This window comes from Lagopus leucura, unplaced genomic scaffold (assembly GCF_019238085.1).
Source record: "Lagopus leucura isolate 7727_CA_CO unplaced genomic scaffold, USGS_WTPT01 Super-Scaffold_806, whole genome shotgun sequence".
NCBI lineage: Eukaryota > Metazoa > Chordata > Aves > Galliformes > Phasianidae > Lagopus > Lagopus leucura.
In genome coordinates this window covers 7085039-7100329 of record NW_024962260.1, presented here as the reverse complement: position 1 = coordinate 7100329, position 15291 = coordinate 7085039, and the positions used below count along the sequence as shown (strand labels likewise).

The window sequence follows — 15291 nt, the reverse complement described above, 5'->3', positions numbered from 1 at the left end:
CGACAGTGGGGAGGCACGGCACGGCACGGCGGCCAACTGAAGCTCCGGGGGCCACAGACCGACCATTTAAAGGCGCCGTCGCCGCCAGCACTGAGTCACGGGCCCCCCCGCTCGGCGCGGTGCTGCTGGCGCTGCGGGGGGCTTCTTCCAATGCAGCCTGCCCGTTGTCCACAACGCTGAGACCTCCAAAGTCTTTCAGAAATGACCAAACAAATGGCGAATTTCTCAATGTTTAGCCCAAAAAGCACCTGCTGGGCCGCAGGCCTGCCAGCACCCTTGGGTGCTCCTCCTCCCCCTACCCCTGGCCTCACACAGTGGGCTCACTCACCTCTGCTGCTCTCTGTCGTCCTCTGAGAGTGGCAGGACGGCCCTCGGTCCCCGCACCCAGGGCTTCTTTCTATATCCCTTACACACGCCGTGTTCCTGTCTGCATCCTTATCAAAGCGCCCACATGAGAACAAAATATTCCAGCACACATCTCACGACCTGTTGTGCATTTTGCTTTTTGCTCACTGGTGTGCCACTGGTTGGTGCTGGTGGGATGCACCCAGATGCCATCAGCTCTTCCTGTTGTTGTAACGTGGCTGTGCAAACAAACAAGGCTCTCAAACAAGACAAAGCTGACGTGCGGTGCTGAGGGTGCTCCCTATCGTGACACCCAAAAACTGTGGTTGTCACTGCTTGGGGAAGAAGTTGGGAACAGGCAGCGCCTCTACCCCAGGCCTTGCTCTGAAGCAGTGGTTGGAACAGCGTGTGGACTGTGGGCTGCTGCCCCTCGTGCTGCAAAGCTCACGGTGCTTAAAACATTGATGGAAGAACGGCAGTGTGCCCCAGACCCAGATACAGGCATTGCAGTGGTTGATCTGAGGTTATTTGCACCTCCAACTCCAGCAGTATGAGCATGAGTTTAGTGGGATTTGTCCACGTGAGGAGGACAGTTTGTGCATTCGGCAGTGTCTGTTGGGACCTTTGAACCATCACAAGGCTGGGGTTTGTGTGTGATTTCAGTGCTGCCAAGCCTCACAATTAAAAAAAGGTTACCTTTTAAAACTAGTGTGCTTCAGCTGCTTGTGTACTTTCTCACTCCGAGGCCCGCGCTCTCCACAACTTCAGGCTTTTGTCAATGATTGCAAAGAGTTATTTTAAAAGTAAACACAGTAAAATGGAAAGCATCACAGAACTTATGAAATCAAAATCAAGCTAATCAACAAGTGACAGGCACAGGAATTTGCCGGCTGTGTAAGAGCCACTGCTGTTAACACAGAACATAACGCTTGCAAAAATTTAAGGCAGGAAGTGAAGAATGCATGTTGAAACGTTTCAAGTTGGCAAAATCTCATATCCTCCTTCTCTGGGCAGCAGCCATGGCCCCAGGGCCAGATGCTCAGTGCTGCACAGCTGTGCTGGGACCACCGATGCCCTCAGCTGCTGCCTCCATGGTGCCATCACAGCAGACATGCAGCTCCTGCGCACGGCACAGAGGAGGCTGATATGAATGCTGTTCAACCAGAGGCTGAAATGTTGCAGTGGTGAATGTTCTTTGTTGTGTACTGCATGTACTTGTTTGTTCCTGCGTGTGCTGAGGGCTGCAAAAAGAAATGTGTAATCTAAATAGGTTTTATGAAACCTGCATTCTAACGTTGCCTTTGGCACACGTGGCCAGGCAGTAAACTCTCTCCACCGACATTTATTATCATTCTAAGCAAAGTGCTTTTGTTTATAAGCATGCCTGAAGGTTCACTGGGCAGCATTCTGGTGGATAAGTGGGGCTTCAAAGCAGCACAAAAATACTGAAGGTACTCAGAGGTCTCTACAAGGATCAGGACCAGGTGGTGCTGGATGCTGTGTGCACACCTGGTGCCCAGCATGACCTTGGTATTGACCACTTAACTTTTGTAGCACTTAAAGGACACTCCAGCTCGTCTTCCAAAAATAGACTAATGAAAATATTTCAACAAATTTTGCAGAGATTTTAGATTTCCAGTTGGCAAATAATGAGGTACAATGCTACTTGACAGCAAATTCAGTTTGGAGTGCATCCTGCAGACACACGTTATTAGCAAAATGCTTGTTGATGTTGGAACAAAGAGGGCTGAAAGACTTATTAATTCATAGAATTCCTCACAATATTTTTTTTCTGTGGTTTGCTGATTAAATACTTATGCTCTATCAATTCCTTCCTGATGTCCAGAATTGAGTGAGAGTGTATTTAGGCCAGCATCCAACGCATGTAAATTCTGCTTTCCTCTTGTAGTCTCCCATTTGCTAATGGTATGAATGCTATCACTAACAGGTATCCAGCTACTTCCTCAGATGGAGGCAAAACACACAGCACAATTTGCTAATGGATGGCTGAGGTAAGGCCTACTGCTGTGATTTACAATGGGTGGAGAAAAACACAAGCATACACCCAGCTGTGGGAACCCTCACAATATTTTCTCAAAATTCTTTTGCAAGTTGATGCAACTTTATCCTTTTCTGTAATTCACATGTGAAGACAAGCAATGAGGCAGCTGATATCCTGGTGGTTCAAACAATACTCTTTTCCAATAGCGTGTTGTAATCAGCAGGCATAAATATATCTGTTTCTGTCTACAGGAATCCTTACCTCAGGGCTGCAGAGGTACACTGTAGTTATCTCTGCCCCTGGCTCGGTGCTGTGGAATTGGTTAAAGCTACAGGATCACGGGGGCATTATGTGTGAACAAGAAAACCCAGCAAAAAGATTTTGAAGGAAAACAGAAGAGAGACTTTCCTCCAGGCTTAAATTGTTCTCTGTCCAGCCTGTGGGTAAATTAACTGTATGCTCAACAGTGAAAGATGTGGGGGGAATCCTTGGCTGGGTACAATCATACAGAGCAGGTTATTTCTATCAGCACATATCTCTTTTGACATCAAAGTTCGGCAGTACACAGAGGGAATCTCCATGGCACTCCTTTGCAATCTTTCTGGATATGGTTGTTGCCTCACTGAGGCAATAAGGTCTCAGCCAAACATACCAGTGCTTCTGGAAGAAGGGAAATGCCAAACTGTGAGGCTTCAGCACATGAGCAAGATGTGGCTGCACAGGGGCTGAGACTGTTAATTGGCTACACATCTCCTTGTCATGTGAAATGGAAGCTTCAACCATAAGATGAGCTTTAAGATGAGCTGTGGTGCAGCCATAGGTCGACACAGGCAGTGCTGCTCTGGGTAATAAATTTGCCTTGCAAAAATGGCAGCATCACATCTTGAAAATTATTTTATTTCTTGGCAAAGAAAGATGGACAGCCTAGCACGAGAGGAGTGATAAAGTAAGGCTTAGCTTCAGAGCACATCTGGATGAAAAGCAGATGCTATTTTTGAAGATTAAGAATTGAATTAAAATTTTGATGTATTTAAGCAGTAACACACACATACACTTTCCACAAACTTCCTAATAATCAAACCTAACCAGAAGCATCCGGGCAGAGCCAAAACCAGCCTGAATGCTGGCATTTTTGCCAGATCCAGCAGGAAGGAGCAAAAGAACTGAATACGCAGTCCTTGGCCGAGAATCCCTTGGTGGAAGGAAAACACATAGTTCCACTAATATCTACACAGTAAAAGCAAATATTAGCTTAGCATTAATGGAACAGAAGACAAGCTGCAGGCTGTATTTAATGGAAAATAAAAATTACACCTTTTAATCTTACTCATTGCAGATACCTGTATCTAATTTTGATTCCGGCCCAACTATCGGTAAGGGCAAAACTCAGATCTCAATGGCACAGCACCAGGCTAAGTGCATGCTGAATGCAGCCATGTCACAGAGCCTTCATGGAGAGGCTGACTGGCTAAAGTTATTTGGAGCCCTGACAACATCTGTAAGTTTACAGCAGTGCTTTAAGTTATGTTAGCAGTATTTGTTCATGTCTCACATAAGATCTATGGAAACAGCATTCCAGCTCCAGGAAAGCTCTTTTATCTGAGAAAGGGAGTGATGCCCCACTCACAGCAGCAGCAGCTCTTGGTGTTGGAGGCTCTGAACTAAGCAATGGAGTTCAGAACCTGCAACTGACTGCTCACAGCTTTGCAGTTGTGCACACAGCCAGATCAGACCTTTAGATGGCACCTAAACATGGAACAGCACGGCTGGAAGAATTGAAAGTTTGAACTCAAAGCACAGACTGCATTCCAATGGCAGCTGCCCCTCATGACATATGCAGGAGAGGAAGTACTGCTTTCCCTGCACTTCCCTAGCCCTGTCACATTCAGTCTGGATTTATTTACACTGGGGCCCCTTTATTGGTTAATAACACTGAGAGATTTAACCAGCCACTCAATTATCCTGGCAGGCCAGCTCTGTGATATTTTATTACCCCCTCCCCACACGTACACACCAGCTCCCTGAACAGATTTCATGAATTATTGAAGGTGATGTTTTAATGCACTCAGCAAGGTGCTCTGGCAAGGGGCTCCACAGGTTCCCCTGCATTTTAGTATCAGATGCATTTCAGCTGCTGGCAGAGGGCAGTGGGGCTGTACTTAGTGTTCAAACCTGTAAGTGCCCACGTGAAGGACCATTACCTAACCTGTCTGTCAAACAGCTGATTGCATTGAGGTTTGCCAATGAATGAAAGTCTGCAAATCTTCCACTCAGAGGAGTTTGTTTTCAGACTAATGGGAAGCTATTGCTTGCCAAAGTGCACACTGCTTGCCTGTGAGTCAGCAGGTTATCATCACACAGTTCCTTACACGAGGTGGGGTCCAGACAGGGTACAAGCAAGTCCATCACCAGCACCCCCAGCCCCCCACCTGCATCCTTGCCATGCACAGAGCCCCTGAGGTCCATCCTGGAGAAGCTAAGGTTTGTCAGGAGGACAGTATTCAGGTAGGCACTACTCTTTACTCATCCCATGTAGAGACAGTGGAGAAGTTTGCAGACACGTAAATAACAGCCGTTTAGATTGTAGCATTGAGCAATGCACATAGGGATAGGACAAGATATAATGAGGTCAGGCAGCAATGAAGGAGCTCTGTCCCTAACATCTTATTGTGTGGTTGGGTCTGGATGCAAGCAGGCTGCCTGGGCAGCAGAGCACTGCAGTGTGGGAGCGTTTTTGGAGCAGGTTGGGCAAGCATCTGGCAGAAATGACACAAGCAAGGTCAAAGCACAGCCTTGGACAAGCTGGATGTGCAACTCTCAGCTCCCGCCAGCCTCACAGTGGTTCTGAGCAGAGACTGAGAACATCTCTCTAAAAGCAAAATAAGAGCAGTAAGGACTAACTCCTGGCCTTGGATGTTATCATTTCAGCTCCTACACATACAAAGAAAGAGCGGTTGGGAAAAATCAGGCTCTTCCCCTAGACGTGTTATCAATCAGCCTTTTCAACTGACAAGGACAGGGAGCCTCAAAGAAATGTACAACTGAGCACGGGTGCACACTGTAGTAAGTCTTGACACTGCTGAGATCAGCATGCTCACTGCTACATCCCAAAGAAACGATCCTTCATCTCTCCTTCCTAGAAATATGCAAAAAGGGACGATACTCCAGCACAGAAGCCCAAAGCAATGAGGAGAGGAAAACTTTCCAGTGGAACATCAGGAAAGTTCTACTGTTTAGTGCTTCCAGACTTGGTTTATAGTGAGAAAAGAAAAAAAGAAAACAAAAACCAATGACAACCACCAAACTAAACATCCAGGTCTACTGAGATGTCTGATTTTTAATTTTTTTTTTTCCTTGCTCAAATCTGACATTTTTGCTCCATAATTGAACACCTGGACACACAGCTCAGTTGAAGCACCTGGCTGAGGTTGAAGATATCCTGCTGACAAATGAAGGATGAGTTTCTGAAAGGCATTTAGGCTCAAGTTCCCTGGTTCCTGCCTCTTCCTCTCATCTGTGTAAATGACAAGGTCTGTACTGCTTTGATTTTGGTAGCAACTGTAATACAGTAATTGTTATACCCAACTAAAGATGAGAAATACATGCATCTCACCAAGCAGCGCTGGATTTGTTTGCCCTTTACCAGAGGCAATGAGGTGCAGTCACCAATAAAAACATATCTGAACAGAAGTGAGAGCAAAAAGGCTAATCATGATTTAGGAATTCTCTGCCCTTAGACAGTGCTCCCCTTGGGTAGGTACGAGCCGGGTGAGTTGCTCAGTAATAAGGCAGGATAGCCCTAGTATTTCCCAGCAGAAGATTCTGTTTTTGTTGACACAATAAAGCATTACTGGATGTGATCACAATGTATATGCAGGCACCCAACCTGGCAGTGCTGGAAAAGATCGTTCAGAACTGTGAGCACTACAGAGGCTTTCCATGACTCATGAAATTTCAGTCAAATGTTCCATGACTCATGCATTAACCTCACAAAACCCAGAGGGAGGAGAAGCTACTGGGCTGCTGGTTGACAAGAGGCTGCTTAAAACTAACACAGCATAATGAGCAGGACACCAGTGTACTCTTTTTGTCTCTCAGGAAACTTGTAAAGAGTTGTATCCACCCACATATTAACGGGGGACCTGAGCTGAGGTTGTGCAATTAGGATGGGATGTTTTTACAGCTTCAAGGCTTGAACAGCAATATTAATATAACCCAATTACAGAAAACATACCCAGATGCAACAAACTATTAATACGAGCTTATATTTAAACGTGCTTCTCTTTTATTCCACTGCAAATAAACAAAATGAAGAGAGAGAAACCAGAAAGTAGCCCTAAGTGAACCACATGAGAAATACCATAACCAAGGTTGGCTTGCCTTCCTTCTGCCACAACGTTGTACGCTTGTTGAACTCTGTAAAAGGAACAGCCTGATGCAGAGCTGGCCCTGTGCACAGAGCACAGAAGTGCAATCTGACTGCACCCATTAATTTGGAAGTGCTTCCAAACTGCGTATCAGAGGCCATGGAAGCACCTGGTTCTATGGGATGTTCTCTGGGATGCTGGTTGCTGAACAGACATCAATCCAGAAGAGCACAAGGGGATCAGCAAAGGAAAGGGTGTCCACTGGGGGATTCCCAAGGGATAGAAAGTGCTCTGTTATTTTTAATTTGGTATTCAGTCTCAACCTAAATCTTCACATACCTGGAATCCTGATGGCTTATTTGAAATTCTGTTCTACAACCATAGTAATGTAGACCCAAGTCCAGAGAGCAATGCAAACATGTTGCATTTAAAACATCACAGCCCATTTGGTTCAAGTAATTACACTTTGCACCATTCCAGCAATGCTAAATATTAATGGAAATATAGCTTTTGGGGAAGAAAATAAGGATGAAGAAGAAAAGTAGGAAAAGGGCGCTGTATAAGAGGCATCAAGGAGAAAGAGTGGAACACTGGAACTATTTGGTACAAGAGAACTTGTTTATTTTTCAATGATGACATTACCCTGTAGTTTATAAGATGAGGATCTGTCATAACTTCCTTTAATCGCAGAGGTTATATTGAAAATCAGATTTTTCTGTAAACAGACCACTTTTAAACTAACATAACATCTTTCATGAAATAACCTCCAAGCACTTCATAGACCCCAGATCAAACGCTTTCAAGTGAGACCTTTCTCACCATGCAGGCTGTCCTGTTGAGAGCAGGAACCAGAGAATGTAACATCTCACTTGCATACAAACCTCAAGCCTCATCCAGAGGCAACAAAGCCAACTGCATCGACCTGTGCCAGCAGAAGACCCAGTTATTGCCAGTCTGCATGTTTAGGAACAAAATCAACTTGAAAGTTGTGCAGCTACTGTGACATCAGTTTAAATGTGTCTTGTGACATCAAATTAGACCATGCTAAGAAATGTGCTGCTACATGTATGGGTACAGCTGTTGCATAAAGCACAGGAGCAGTATCCCCGTGATGATGACACAGAGCAAGCCATTAGGCATGAGCAGGGAGAGCAGCCACAGCAAGGTGCACACTCATGTTCTCTCCTGTGTGCATGTCTTGTGCTGACCATTGCATGTGGATGGGAGCTGGAAGGATTACATCTTTCTAAATGTGCAATGTAGCTCTTCTTACAGTGAGCTTCAGCATCTCTCTATACACAATTAGGATGCCACAACAGCATTCAGAGTAAAACAAAAACAAACAGGAACAATCAAAATAGAGCCACCAACAGCCCCTGAAAGTCAGCATGTCACTGAGGATGAGCTGCAGCCCACAGAGCCACCCATGTCAAACCAACCTTGTTTGATTAGAGAAATTTTGTGGCTAAATTCAGTTAGACAAATACGCCCTGCAGCAAGTGATGCCATTTTAACAGCATAAGTGTACTCTTATTTGAATCACAGATGATCTGTTGTTGCATGACAAATCAGTTGTCCTCCCTATGATAATTTAGCCAGATCTCTCGTGGCCCAGAAGAGGCATATGTCTGCCTGCATCACACTGGAAACATCTCAGCTCTCTCTGTCAGCACAGCTTTGCCCACATAAAGGCTTCTCTATGCATGGCAGTAGTAAATTCCTTAGCATCCCTGCCAGTAGCAGGCGTAAGCAGTAGCTGACCTGAGTAGCACATGCATGCTAGGTTTGGGCTGGCTTCACTGCGTTCCTTTAGCAAAGTCCTTGCCAGCTCTTCAGCTTTTGAACTTGCCAACATTAGACTATTTTGATAGTGGGAATGAAGAACCACTGTGCTGCTGAGATATTTTCCTGACCACCTCTGGCAGGGGACAAGATGCAAACACTTTCAGAGGAAGATAAACAAGACAGCATTAGTCCAGTTCTGTGTCCAGTTCACAGTGACTGACTACGCACTGCTGGCTTACATAACATCTGCCCTTTTTTGTTGTTGTTCAAGAAACCAAGGCCTCTCCCACGTTGACACGTTAACTCCATTGAAGCGCAGTGCCCCTTATCAGCCGGCTCCTTGTAACCGGTTTGCTGTGTACAGGTGCTTTCCAGGAAGCTCCCAATGGTACTCCCAGTGCTGGCTGCAGGAGCTGTTACCGATCAACTGCTTCTAACCAGACAACAATAAATACATAACCCTGAAAAGAGCTTGTGTCACATTGAAAAAGGAAAGCTGTTTGCCAGAGTTTTCTCCCTGCTCTCGTTCCTTTGACCTCAACCCTCTGCCAGTGCAGGAGCCCCAAGAACAGGAGGGATTTAACTTCTACTGCCTCCTCAAGTGTCAGCAAACAGCAGGGTCAGGCCACCCTGACAATTTGAGCTTTAGTATTTCTAGTGTGGACTTAACAGAATTGATCCACCTTTACACTCTGCGGAAGACTCCCAGCTTATTGTACAGCCTAAATACCATCAGCACATCACTCAGAAAGGGTCCAAGCAAGGTACCAAGGCAGAAGCACCCACTCTCCATGTTACAGCATCCTGCTCTGGGACCAACCCACTGAGGCAACGTGGGCTTTCCTGGGACCCTCCAAACTCCAGTCTGGCAGGATGGCATGCGAACTCCTGGTGCTAGGTATGTCTGTCCCTTCTTTATCCTCTCAGCATTAAAGAGGCCCTCGATGACAAAGCAGTGCAGCTTTGTTGCTGAGTTCACACTTTGTCCTTTCAACTGTCCTTTTCCTGGCCCTACCAAGTGCTGAAGCACATCACCTTCCCTGGGACCAAGCAGCAGAGATCTGAAGCTCATTCTGGAATTACTTTGCAAATATCTCATCCATACAATAGCTCCACTCCTGGAGAATCTCAGCCTTCCACATGACTTTGAGCTTGGGGCTTTCCAACAAAAAGCGGTTTGTATTGGTGTTTTTCCTCCCTCTTCCTCCAGGAGTGCTGAGGTATTTGAGCACAGACAAACATCTAGCAGCCCAGGCAGTAACAGAGCTCCAGCATTTGTGGTGACACTATGCTGCAGGAGACTATGCACAAAGCACACACATTCTCCATTTGACACAGGGAAAGTCTGAGGGTTTTTTTTTGTTTTTTGAAGGCCAGGTTTCAATTGCCCTCAGTCATTTTCTCCAGCTTAGAACCCAGCTGTTAATTGTAGGTATTTCATCTCAGCAGGGCCGTGAAGCCAGAGCCAGCCCAGCAGAAATCCCACACCGCCAGGCTCTGCAGCAGTTGGCACTTATTGCCTGAATGGAAAGAGCAACAACCAAGCACAAATATTTGAACTCCTCTTTGTTCCTGGTAGGGCTCTTGCAGCATACACGAGAGCAGATTGCATTTGTTTTGGCTGGGATGGAAGAAGCAATGCAGAGTGCCCAGGTATGAGCTGAATGCAGCATGCAACAGAGGCAGATGTTGTCCTGGCTGTACCCACATGCACAGGGCTGGAGCACCAGCATGGATGCTTTTATCAGCCAGGGAGAGCTGCTTCCTGGGGCCTTATCAGGCTGCAGGTCAAGGATGTGTGTTTATCGGGACGAGCAACTTTGGCAGTAAATCTTCTGCCTGTGGGTGTGCACAACTTGATCTGCTACCAGAAGCCACCAGTCACAAACATTTGAGCAGTCCAGACACAGACATATCTCAAATCTGCTCCAGTTTGACCACTAGAACAAAGCACCAGGCAAACAGCAGCACCTTCAGAGCAAGGGCATTTTTCTGCCCTTATTTCAGAGCACAGCACTGGAGGGCTCAGTGACTCCAGCTACATGACCCATTTATCCCCACTTTCACATCCATCTGCAAGTCCAAACATACAACACCATTGCTTGTAGGGCCCATTTGCCTTTACAAACAGTTCCAGCAGGGTCGCCTTGTATTCGTTGCTGTGGAACCCCATGCAAGACACTCACCCTCCCCAAGAAGCCCAGGAGCAGAAGCCCTACCACCTGCAGCCCCAGAGGTTTTGTTCCACTGATAGTACTGCTGCAATTGCAGCAGCCTGTGGAAAAACAAATGCAGCTGCTGGTCAGCGAGTCTGACTGCCTGGCAGGCAGCCCAGGGAGACCAGAAAGAAGGAGACAAAAAAACGCCCTCCATCACACACTGCTGCAGAGGCCCACCTTCTAACTGGCTGCCCCAAACCCAGGATTTCTGGATCTCTGCAACAGGAAGGGGCTGCTCATCTATCACCATTAGAGTACAGGTCCTGAATACATCATTTGCAGCTGAGTTCATTTCCTTTTTTTCCCCTCTCCTTATTGCTCACCCTGACCAAATTTAGTGTGGTTTGCTAATTAGTGTATTTCAGTTTTCATTCTGCCATGTAAGAAAATCCTCTCTACATTCCTGATTGTAACAGGAAAGAAGCAAAGGAGAAAGCTCAATAGCATCTCTACCATTCCAACATAGATGGGCTCACCCAGATGCTGCAGCTGCACAAAGCAGTCCTGTGCTGCAGCACTAGGAACAGCAACCCAAACCTCCAGAAGTTCAGTGGGAAGATGGATAATCATCAATACTGAATTATTCTGCAGCATTTGTCCAAGGACTCCATGCTTCTCTATGCCGAGTTCAAGTGAGGCCAGGGCCTTGCCACAGCCAGGAACAGCAAGGTGCTTTCCCTTTGCTATCAGCATCACAGTTACACCCCAACAGCTCAGCATACACCTGCAGAGCAAGGTGTCCAGCACAAACAAGGCCAGAGGTAGCGTGCACATGAGCACACACGCAGCAAGGACAGGCTGGCAGCCACGTGGCCCTCAGAGTCCGCTGGCAGGTGTTTGTTTGCTCACCCTGGTAACACAGAAAGGCAAGCAGGAAGCAAGTTTGAATTACAATTGAAAGCTGTAATTGCATGGAGAGGCACGGCAGGAGCATGGCCCCTACACCTACAGCAGCACCCAAGGTGAGGAGGCCTGACCCGGGCGCCAGCAGGATGTGCACAGTCACCAGATCTCTGCATGCAGAAATGCATCACATCCCGTCAATGAGATGCTGCTCAGGGGAAGCTCAGTGGCAAAGCAGCACTGGGGCCATCGCCCTTCCCCATGGGCAGCCCAGCATGGATCAGGGTGCAGCTGATGGATGAGCCACTGCAGTGACAGCGCATGCAGACCACGGTTTTCCATTGCATCACCGCTACCTTGCTTGACCCAAAGGTTAGGAATAACAGTCTGCTGGGCTGCCAGAACAAAGCTATTTCGGGACAGGCTCCGGGCTGACTCCCTGCACAGGGCAGCTCTAAGGCAGGCCCAGCAGCAGTCCCAGGAGCAGGAGAGTGCTGGGACATGGCTTCACTGCTGCAGCACAAGGCATATCAAGCACCCAGCACGTGCTCCATTGGACAGAATTAGTACGGCCTTGCAGAACGTTGCCCACCTGAGCATGGCTTTTGCTTAAAGAGGGCTGGGCAAACAGGAATTCTCCCATATACTTGGGACATCAGGAGAAGGAGATTCACTGCTAAACTGCTCTATCCTGCTTCATCTTCTGCACACCCATTTCCAATGCAGCCTGGGAAAGCAGCTGCTGCCCACAGCTGGACAGAGGTCTTAAACTGCACCACAAACATCTGTCAGATCTCATGTCATGGGCATCTCCCTCTGAACAGCTCCATGGAAGCAGGTAGGGAAAAAGAGCAGATGGACACAGCACTGGAAAAAGGGACAGTTAAAGCAGAGAATTGCTGTAAAACATCTTTACTTTTGTGTGCTCAGAAAAACAGAGCAGTTACAAGCTTGGGTTGAGCATAATGATAACATTTCAGAGAAGTTGAAGCACAACAATGCAAGTAAGTTGGCAAAGACTTCCACGGCTGCTGTAGAAATCTCTTCCCACAGCTCTGTCAGAAGACAGGCTTTTGTGGAGCCTCCACAGTTCTTCACAAGCCCTCCTGGGCTGCAGTTAACCCATTATTTGGCATCTTCAGAAACAAGCAAAACCATTCTACAGTTCTGCCCCCAAGTGATGTGAATGTGGGCAGCACGTAGCCCATCAACTCAGAGCAGCAGGGTGAGTACCCCAGCACAGAGGAGCTGCAGGATGAAAACAGTCCCACAACTAGTAAAGATCAATGCCCACATACCACCCAACACCATGATTTTCTATTCCCCTGTCTAAAGCAGCCTCAGATTCAAAGAAGCCATCAGTTTCTCCAAACTGTTTGGAGGAGGGGGATATACTGTTACTGAGTGGCCCCCATATAAGCTCCCTGGTCTGCTCCACAGGCAAAGCATGCCAGGGCCTTCCTGGCTCAGCTCTCTCTGCATTACAGCTGAGCTGGTGATCTGACATTTCCACCCTTTGAAAGTCAACATACAAACAGGCTTCTGCAATCACAGCTGGTGCTTCCACCTCCAAACCTCCTTTTAACACATCAAGTAACTGATCTCAACTGAGACCCTGAGCATTCCAGCTGCACCACCTGTGAGCTGGTGCTGCTCAGCAGACACAGGCTGGGAAGGCTTCTCCCTAGAATGCACATTTCCTCACATGAAGCCCAAAGAGAAGTCACCACAAATCAAGCAGCACAACCCAGAAATCTTGCTGCAGTCCCTTGCACAGCTTATGGAGTTCCATCCCCACCATAACAGAACAGCTCTGGTGCATATGAAGTGCTAAGCACTGGTGAGCTGCTCAGAGCAGGCTGACTGCTGCTCCAGCAACTGCCAGGTCTTGGGGTCGTTTTTTGACTGTTGGGGGTGTGCATCCCCAAGCTCAAAGCTGTTTTAATTAAAACAAAAACAAAACACAACCAACAACAGAAAACCAAACCCAGATCCTTCCTGTATCACTGAGGGACAAACCCACCAGAGCTGGCAGCGTAACACTAAGTTGAGGTTTTCACTGCTGACAGGACTATAAATCTCACCAGAGGTTTAGGAGTTTTACTTTATTTCCAACTGAAGACCAGAAAACTGCATGGAGGATGGGGAGCTGTGCTGGCAGCTCCTGCAGTGGCTTTGTAGCTCCTGGCCTTGCAATTTCAACTTGTACTGCAGAAGACTCTGCTTCCCAGTTAACAGCTCCAGCACATGCCTACAGAAATCCCCCACGTACCATTCAGCTTTAATGGCCTCTCCTATTCTTAGCACAAGATTGTATTCTCAAAGCATGTTGCTCTGCCATGTATTCCCTGCTTTTGGCTGTCCTATACTCCTCCCTAGGCTGTACCAGCCCATGAGGGCCAGCCAACTGCCCCACACAGAAATGGCAGCAAAAAGCAAGTAAGTGATCCACAACACTGAGCTTACCAGGAACTGCTGGAACACAGAGAGCCAGGACAAGCTTCTTGCACAAGGCATCCCCCAGGCTTGCTGCTGGGTTCAGCCTGGTCCCACACCACGTGCACCTGGCAGAGGAGATGGAAAAAGCAAAGTGGTGGGGCTGGAGGCAGGGCTGGGATTTGTCTCCTACAGAGTCACCTGAGAAGCAAAAAAACATCTCTAAAAGCTATAGCAAAGCAGAAAACTGCTACAAGCACCTACCCACCTGCTCATATAGGGCATTAAGCTGAGCTGCTCCACCTGAGATATGGGGCTGAGCCCCAGCACCTGCTCTCCTGCCCACAGCTGTGCAAGGGCAATTGCTGCTTAAACCTGGGGGAGAGAACTTTCATCCTTAAGCAATCAGAATGACTCGCTTTAGCAAAACCTCCTGGGTAAGGGCTGAGTGTTCCCTTCCCCGGGGCTGCGGGAGGCAGCAGCCCATGTTACACACACACCTGATGTGTGATTTGAGTTAGAGGACAGAGGAAACCTTCTCGCAGCTTTATTGTGTTAAGACGTTGAACACCACGTCATGTCTGAGATTGTTCTTAATGTTATTATTCTTACTTTTAAGTCAGACGTTGCTATAGCTTTGGCTTTTGAAAAATGCTTCTGCCCACCTTACTTTTTCATCTTTTTCCCTTTTTCTTTTCGTTTTTCTTTTTTTCTATTTTTTTTCTCTTCTCTCTGTCTTCCCTCCCTCCCCGCCCCGCTCCGCTCCGTGCTGTGCCGGTTGGGGCGGGCAGTGCCGGGGCTCTGCTGCCCTCCGGCGGCCACACGGCTCCGTCCCGGGGATGGACACACGGACGGAGCCCCGGCAGCCCCCGTTTGCTGCTCAGCCCCGCCGCCCTGCTCGCTTTTGGATCAAAAGCACCGTGGTTTTGGTCCCCCTGCAGCATCCCCACGAGGGGAAATGTCAGGGTGGCTCTGTCCAGCGCAGTGGCACGATGACCCAGTCCACCTCAGCAGGTTTGGCCTTGGTATGTCTGCATCCTGCTGGATCAGAGGAGCCATTCTGCCACCTTGCCCTCCACCGGCACCAAAGGGATGTCCCGGCACAGCCGAAACCTTGGGTTCCTTCCCCGCCCATTGCTGAGAGCTCTTGGTACAACGGTGTCTTTGTGCTGTGGACATCTGCTCCCGGTGCCCCGGCCCTCCAGCTGTGACCCTCGGGCAGCACCGACCCCGCTGGCCCCACTCTGAACCAATGACCTTCCAGGGAGGCTCTCTGGCTGCTATTTCCATCCCG

General features: G+C 47.9%; 1 long non-coding RNA gene across 1 annotated transcript; it reads right to left on the bottom strand.

The window, feature by feature from the left end:
• Positions 1–13: 13 nt before the first annotated feature.
• On the bottom strand, positions 14–14684 carry LOC122176704. Its single transcript, XR_006177816.1, has 3 exons — positions 14028–14684; positions 329–1114; positions 14–192 (listed from the first exon to the last, which is right to left on the bottom strand). It is a non-coding gene; the product is annotated as an uncharacterized LOC122176704 (long non-coding RNA).
• Positions 14685–15291: the final 607 nt, after the last annotated feature.